The sequence below is a fragment of the Mirounga leonina genome, unplaced genomic scaffold (genome assembly GCF_011800145.1).
Source record: "Mirounga leonina isolate KUSES-001 unplaced genomic scaffold, KU_Mleo_1.0 Mir_127, whole genome shotgun sequence".
Lineage (NCBI taxonomy): Eukaryota > Metazoa > Chordata > Mammalia > Carnivora > Phocidae > Mirounga > Mirounga leonina.
Genome location: NW_023270316.1, coordinates 26,400,632 through 26,409,635, shown reverse-complemented (window position 1 = coordinate 26,409,635; position 9,004 = coordinate 26,400,632). Strand labels below are relative to the sequence as shown.

Here is a 9,004-nt window from a genome sequence, read left to right as displayed (position 1 = left end):
TCTTGTCTTTAATCCAAAATATTTCTTTTTTTTTGTTTAAAGATTTTATTTATTTATTTGAGAGAGAGAATGAGATAGAGAGAGCATGAGAGGGAGGAGGGTCAGAGGGAGAAGCAGACTCCCTGCTGAGCAGGGAGCCCGATGCGGGACTCGATCTCGGGACTCCAGGATCAAGACCTGAGCCAAAGGCAGTCACTTAACCAACTGAGCCACCCAGGCGCCCAATCCAAAATATTTCTGAAGAAGCACTTGGGAATTCCATTTTGGAAAATGCAAGTGGTTCTTCACATTCTTACATTATTTCATTAATTTACAGTGTGATTATACTCTAATATAATTTAGCACATTAATTTTCAATTGAAACATTTGCAAGTATACACTCTTTCTTTACACAGAGAAACAATGGTTTGCATGTACTCAGCCATCACAATATTTGAATGTATCTTCAAAAAAGGAGAACATGCATGAAACTTTGAAAATCATTCATTGTAAATATGAAAACTTTAAAATCATACTCCATAAAACATAACAGAACTTTGAGAACCTTAAAATTATTTGGCCAAAATTATTATACAGCTGGAACCAAATATCTTTGGTTGTTGTAGTCAACATTTCTTTACTCTTTGCTGTCCACAATGCTCCCATAGCTATTTCCATAACAGGAAAATTTTATAAAACCATTTTACAATAGAATGAAAATAATTTCCAAATTTCTTATTGTTAAGGCTTAGCCACACTTTAAAAAAAAAATTCCCTGTATATGAAATAGATTAAGAGTAGGAGTGTTGTGGTGGTTATAGGAGTGAGGGAACAAGTGCATTTGTAACAACTTGTCAATTCAGCCAGTCACCAAGAAACAGTTTAGAAACCCATCATCCGGGCGCCTGGGTGGCTCAGTTGGTTAAGCAACTGCCTTCGGCTCAGGTCATGATCCTGGAGTCCCGGGATCGAGTCCCGCATCGGGCTCCCTGCTCAGCGAGGAGCCTGCTTCTCCCTCTGACCCTACCCCCTCTCATGTACTCTCTCTCATTCTCGCTCTCTCAAGTGAATAAATAAATCTTTAAAAAAAAAAAAAAAGAAACCCATCATCCAGCACAATGTTAGTGGTAAATAAATGTATGGCGTTCAACTGAATAGTGATAGCTTGTTATGACTATATTGAATTGATAATATATTATATTGGGTTTACTACAATGTAATGTAAAGGCACCCCCAGGACAGTCCTCTTTTTCTTCAAACAACATATTGTTATTTGGGATTGTTGAAAGAATAAGGCTAAAAGTTAAACACACACACACACACACGCACAGAGAGAGACAATTCACTCAGATATATTACTGGGGAAGAACTTATTGAAATCTTTTCTGTTGCTAAATGCAATATTGGAAACACTACCTATTTTCAAATTCATTAGTCCTGGGTGTGGATATTTTCATAACTACAAGACAAGTTAGCCTAGGAAGCAATGGAGAGGGAAGGTAAGGAGTTGACTGATTAGACAGAGCACACAGTCTAATTCTGTGCTAGTTATTAGTCGAGAAGCTTTAACGAGACAACTTTCATCTCTTAGCTTGAAACATGAGCTGTACGCTTTTTTGCATGTGACTAAATTTTAAGATTTTGTGCCCCTTAGAGTTTTTCAAATGAGATAATCAAAATAATGTATTTAAAAAGTAAAAAAAAAAAACCTCAAAACAATTTTTTAAAGTTATTCTGCAAAAATTTGCCAAAGTATCATCTAAAAAATATTAGAAGTATTCTATTTTAAATTTATGTTTCTTCTTAATTTAAATATTAGGTATTGATGTTCAAAACTAATTGATTTTAAAATTTCAATTATATTTCAAATTAATAATTTATCATTAAGTAAAATATTCTTTAACAGTTTCTCTCTTTTTTTTTATATCACTTCTTGGGCAGCTCACTCACTAAATCTCATCCAATGATTCTCATTTTGCATCAGTGATTTGGCATTGTCGTCCCTGTGGTAATTTATTTGAAGTCTCTGGTAATGAAAGAAGCAAACTCGGTTCAGCTACCTCATTTTCCATTGATGGAAACAGAACTTTTATAAAAGACTTTAAACACATGGCTTAATGCAAAAATAGATTGTTGCATTATCTTCATATAACTTGAAAAATTCGAAATATACAAATTCCCTCCCTGAAAAAAACTGTTTAAATATCATTTACCTCTAAGTAAGTTTCATTTCTCAAGCGCAAATTGATTACAATTACAGTATCTTTCCATTCTAGTTACATGTTTAAAACTTAAAGAAAAGGCCATGCCTTATCAACCCAAGCATCTTTTAGGTCACAGCCTGTGGTTCTTGTTCCCAGTTTCTCTCGAATGCAGGAATAAAGTGCAACAGTGCATTTAATTGGAATTTAGATATTCTAACATTCTTTCATCGGAGTGGTTTGAATTCCTGACAAATGAATGGTCTGTTGTATTAAAGTAATCATCAATATAGGAAGTGCTAGTTTAAGAAAAAGATACTGAAAGTAAAGAAATGCAAATTACTAAGTGACCTATTCACAATGGAAATGTCCATGCCTTTCAAATGTTTAAGACCACTGGCTTTGTAAGAGGTACCATGCATCAATGAGAAAACAATTTAGCAAGGTTATATTAGGAAATCCTTGAATTTCTCATTGATGTAAACTCAAATATATATGTTTATTACAGCCTAAGAGTGGAAAAGTGTAAAGCTTTTTAAATATTGTCCAATATAAATATTAAAGACTAATTTATTAAATTGCTTGAGAGCAAAATCTTAATTTTCCAAATTAATAAAAGTAAAATCATTAAAATTCTACTAGAATCTTGTAGTGAAAACAAAAACATATTTATTTTAGTCATGTGACACACATATACTCAAGCACACACTGTTACTTTTATATTCAGACTTGTATAAGACAGGATGGTCTGATATGTTTGGTAACTGGCATGAAAAATGTTGGAAGGATGGATCCAGAATGACATAGTAAGGATGAGGCAGGTAATAGAATACTGTGCCAGCTAATCCTGTAAATGTGGCCTAGAAAATAAGAAAAATCTAAAGTTGTAATTTAGTCTATCATTAGCACTAGTCTAGAATCAGCAACTTTCAAAATGTGATTATAATTACGTGGATATTTTATAACAAGAAAGAATTCAGACAAAATTCCTAATCTGTTCCTAATTTTCTAAATTCTTAGCAGTTTTTAATGAGGAGATCTGCTCATAGACAATAGTATTTCCACTTAGTGAACTGGGATGGGATAATGTTCTATCTCCAAGCCACTCTCCACCATTTATTTCTTAAGTTTCCTTACACGGTTCCACTCTTAAAGCAAGAGTAGAATACATGAGTAGGAAGAGCAGCAGAATGTTTACACACTAGGCTTATATGACAATATGGTTGGATAAAAAAGAAGACATCGACCCAAGATAACATAAGCATACCTAAATTCTCCATGAGTCTTTTATGTTCAAGGTCCATCTGGGAATAAAAGACACCCAGAGAAGGGTAGGAATGTGCATTTACCATATCAAGAGTTAAAGAAGATAAGTTATGAATATCTTAAAATACAGAAAAAAATTAATTAAAGTATGCCAGATTAATTAAAGAAAATAAAACATACAACTAGTTAGTAAAAAAGACCTTAATTTGATGAAGTCTTAATATGGAAAGCATCATAATTTGTAACAGACTTAATATTTTTAAAGTTAAATGATATAAATACTACTATCATGACTTCTATTCAATATTATGCTAAAAGGCCAAGCCAGAGCAAAACAACCACTAGGACATTACTGGTATACTATTAATAACTTTAAAAAAAACTAGCAAAAAATTATAGGAGAAAAAAATATATGTATTTGCAATCACAATAACCGCTATAAAGTTTCCAGGGATAATTTTATAAGACTTGTACTAGAACATAATAAGGAAAAGAATGAATATATTGCTAAAGGATACAGTGAGGTATGTAAGAAGTTCATGGAAGGATACACTGAATATTATACAGAAAACAATTCTCTGTATCACTTAAGATTAAATTTGATGGCATATGATACATATGTGTTCACAGTAGCATAACAAAATCAGAGTTTATTTTACTCACTCAAAATTTTTGGACAGAGCCTGTATGGATTAGTAAAGCTATTCCATGAAGAGACCAATGTCCCAGTTTCCTTCTATCTTTCTCTTGCATTAATCTTAGCATAAGTGTATTTTGAAAATAAACAGAATCCTTTTGAGGGCTGGTTGTGGGTCTGTAAATGTAGGTTAGAAATGTCAATAGCTCCAAATTATTGCACAATCACTTTGGAGGAAGAGTTGCCATCAACTGAGATAGATAGGATGCTGGGTAGTGGCTGGGTAGGTTAGGAGTTCATTTTGACATTCTATTAAGCAAAATTCAAGTAAGGAGATACATTTACAAGTCTGGGACTGTCTAGACTACAGATAAAATTTGGAGGTCATGATTATGCAGATGTCATTTAAAGTCTGTACAGAAATTTATCTCCAAGAGAATACATGCAGATAGAAGGAAGGATTAAGAATGGAGATCCAAAACAGTCTAACAATATAAGGTTATACAGAAGAGGAGAAACTAATACAAGTGTTTTTAAAGGAGTATCCACTGAATTAAAAGGAAAATTAAGAGAATAAAATGACCTGAAAAAGAAATGAATAGATTGAGGGACTGTGTCAAATGTTTCTGAGATACCATGCAAAAAGTGAAGATTAAGAATTGACTTACGGTTTTAGTAGCATTAATTGGTGTTTTGATAAGTCATATAGTCTTTGTAATGTAGTGGAGTGAGAAAGATTGATGTTGAGTTAGGCAAGAATGGGAAAATAATTGATGCTTTTAAATATTATATAATTATTTAATTTTTTGAATTGTGTTTTGCTCAAGGGAAAAGAAATAATTATAGCTGTAGCTGGGGAAAAATATATTGTTTTTAGTAAAAACTAACCTTATAATATTGTAGAGAGAAAGAGTGTTGTTTCATGGATGTCCTTATGCAGATGAAAGGGGTTAGAATCTAGGGTACATATGGGAGAGTTTGATTTTGATTGGAGCATGAATAATTTTTAGGTTAACAGCTGGGAACATGTGTGTAGATGTAGTGGTGTGAATCATTGGATGGTTCCACTCTGGTTGCTGATGTTCATTCCAACATCAACTTTTCTCCTGCCTTCCTAGCAAGGAAAAAAAAATGAAGTAATGATGAGGAAGCAGTAGAACCCATATCAAGAAAACAAAATTATCCCAGATGTTTTCAGTGGAATTTCATTTACTAATCACTGGCTACCATTTATCTGACACTGACAAATGTTTTGCTTTTTCTTTTTAGCTGAGTATATTATTGCACTGAACAAAATGGTGGGTTTTTAGCAAGGAATGAGAGAAGAATGGAATTTGTATAGGTAAGCATCGGTGTCCTTTACACCCAATGCATAGCTCAACATAATGTTTCGTAGAACCTGACAAGCTGGAATTAAATTCATGTCAAAAGAAAATTGCCGAAAAAAAAATCAAGAAAAGTTTGATAAAAAGAAGACAACAAAAAGGAGTTTCTAATGTCTGGATAGTAAAGCATCAGCAAGCAATAGCAATTAAATGAGAAGTGGTTCAGAAATGAACACTTTTATTAATGTGACAGAATAAAGTCCAGAAAGAGATTTAATTTATAATGTGACAAAGACAGCTGCAACATTCTCTTCAGCTTGGCTAAACTTTAGGCAGATTTCTTCTTGACTCTAGGCTCCTGACCTCCCTTTTCTCAGAATATTTACATTAGAAAACTTAAAATTATAAATTCTTTCTCTGCTCCTTGAGACATAAACATCTCCCAGTTGTTTTGTTTTGTTTTGTTTTCTCAAATGTTACAACCAAGGAATGCCTTTCTCAAGTACTTGGGAAGTATCCGTCTGAAATGTAGTCATCAAGAAAGCTACAGCTCCTGTCTCTCAGCCTCTGTGGGAGGATAAGAGCCTTATTTCAATAAGCACCAATTAGCAAACATATTGGCCTAATTACATTGGCCATTCTTTCCCCTAATGTCTTCCAGTTCTTTTCCACTAGCTCACCTCAGTGCTTAAAAACTTTTGCCTTTTGTATCAATGGAGGTTTGATTCAATTTCTCTCCCTATTGCCTCACCCCCTTTTCCAGATAAAGCCTCCCTTGCTTTTTTAACTTGTACAGTGTAATTTTTCTTTGACAAATGAAATTGTGTGTAAAGGCATTATCAATCTGTAGGGAAATGATTTTTTATTCATAAAATTATATGAGAAGGTTGGCTATCTAATTGGGAAAAATGATCCTATTTTGTACTGTTTGCAAAAATAAAATCAAATTAACTTAAAAACATAAAAGTTTGAAAAATGTAAAGCTATAAAAAGATAGGATAATGTATACATTATTTTATTCATGAGAATACTTTTTCCATGTTAAATCTGTTCTGGGGTCCAGTAAAAATAGTAGGAATTTGTAAACATGAGAGATAGTATCCCTGCTCTCATAAAAACATAAAAAAAAATTGATCAGTTTGACTAAAGAAAACTAACAAATCTAATAATCAATACTTCTATATTTCAAAAGATATTATACACATAGAATAAATATAACTAAAAACCTAGAAGAAAGTACGTCCGACAAATATATAAAAATCATATACAGAATATATCAAATACTTCTATAAAACAAAAAAGGAAATGAAAAACATTCCCAAAGGAAGTTGAGCAAAATATATGAATGAGTGGCTTTTATAAATGCATCTTGGTTTCAAAATAAATTTAAAAAGAAGCCCGTGCATGTCTCTTTTTCATGGTGCCTTGGAGGCAGTAGTTGCTTTAGGATGAAGCTGAACATCTCTTTCCCAGCTACCAGCTGCCAGAAACTCACTGAAGTGGATGATGAACGCAAAATTCATAGCTTTTATGAGAAGCATACGGCCACAGAAGTTGCTGCTGATGATGTGCGTGAAGAATGGATGGTTACATGGTCCAAATCATGGGTGGCAATGACAAACAAGGCTTTCCCATGACCCATGGCCATGTCTACCTGCTGCTGAGTAAGGGGCACACCTGCTATAGACCAAGGAGGACTGGAGAAAGAAAGCACAAATCTACTCGGGGTTTCATTGTGGATGCTATTCTCAGTTTTCTCAACTTGGTCATTGTAAAGAAAGGGGAGAAGGATATTCCTGGATTCATTGATACTACTGTGCCTCATCGCCTGGGGCCCCAAAGAGCTAGCAGAATCCACAAACTTTTCAGTCTCTGTAAAGAAGATAATGTCTGCTCATATGTTGTGAGGAAGCTCCTAAACAAAGAAGGTAAGAAACCTAGAACCAAAGAGTCCAAGATTCAGCATCTTGTTACTCCACCTGTCCTCCAATAAAAACGATGGTGTGTTGCTCTGAAAAAACAGTGTACTAAGAAAAATAAGGAAGAAGCTGCAGAATATGCTAGACTTTTGGCCAAGAGAATGACGGAGGCCAAAGAAAAACACCAGAACAGATCACCAAGAGACAGAGGCTTTCCTCTCTGAGAGCTTCCACCTCTGAGTCTGAGCCCAGTCAAAAATGAGATTTTCTAAGGGTAACAAATAAATAAAATCAGACAGAAGCAAAAAAGCCTATGCCATTTAATTGAAAAATACAAACATATACAAAACGAAGAAAAATTTATATCCTTCAAATTATAATTTGTATCACATTCAAAAGTTTGGAAAACAATTAAATATTAATATCTGGTGTGAACAATAATTGTCACAGTAACATTGAGTGCAATTTACCCTCAACCATAAAAAAAAATCCCGTAAGACAGCAATGCCACTTCTTAGTATTTAACTTACATGAGTTAACCAAGTAAGCATGCATGCATAAGAAAACACTACAGCATTGTTTGTGGCAGAGGAAAAAAAAAGAGCAATTGGGGGATTGAAAAAGTAAACTGTATAATGGAATACAATATAGCAATGAAAAACTATACCAGAATATATGGGCTAGAAAGGATTATCTTAATGTTGTAAAACAACAAATAGGACAAATTAAATTCCAGACACATATTTAGAGTATAACACCATGTATGAACATACATATGCACAAACACTAATATATATTTTCATGGCGCCTATAAAAATTGAGAAATCGGAAGAAAGAAAGAAATTGAAATAAAAAATGTAAAACTGATTATTTGAGCCTGGGAACCTGTTCAAGGTGGATGTTAATCATATTTTCAATGTTCAAATTCGTACAAGGACAATGCAGTCTGTCGTTATTTGGGAAGTAAAGTAACTGAATAAAATAGAAATTTTTTAAATGTGCCAGAAATAATTATAATATTTCAAAATATGATATCATGATTAAATGGCTGGCTTCAAAGTAGAATACTAAGTAAATGTTTGAAGGTTCTCAGAGAAATGCACATTTTAAAATAAATTTATATTCATAAAAGATATTAAAGAAAAGTTATAAAAGAGGATTGACAATAGAAAAATTCATCTTAATGCTTCAAGGTATCTTGTTGTAGGTGTTCATTAACCCTTTGGCTTTGAAATTCCTGATATTAACTCCTAACTTCACTCTGCCATGCTATCAGTGTGATCAAAAGAAAGGTATTTACTACCCCCATGAGAAAACTGGGGAAATAAATCACTTCCATTGAACTGTCAGGTGGTTTAAATGTTTTCAACTACATGAAAAGCTTAAGAAAATGCCTGAGACGTAGTAGCCATTCAATAAATATTAGCTATTATTATTTCCTAAAAAACATGACATAGAAGAAAAAAGTGGTTATGTCCTGAGGATGCACTCAAAAGCAAATTTATTTCAATAAAATCACAAGGCTGCTATTTTTAGGTTTTATTTGGACAAAAAAAAGTAGGCATAGTTTGAAAAAAATTATATATGTAATATTTGCTTTTCCCTTTGCATGTAATCTCAATATGGCAAAAATATTATCTCTGCCTCTTATGATACCCTTCCTTCATCCATTCCTAC

The 9,004-nt window shown here is 33.2% G+C and overlaps 1 pseudogene; it reads left to right on the top strand.

Moving 5' to 3' along the window:
- Positions 1–6,845: 6,845 nt before the first annotated feature.
- Positions 6,846–7,589, top strand: LOC118009142 (annotated as a pseudogene).
- The last annotated feature ends 1,415 nt before the right edge of the window (positions 7,590–9,004 follow it).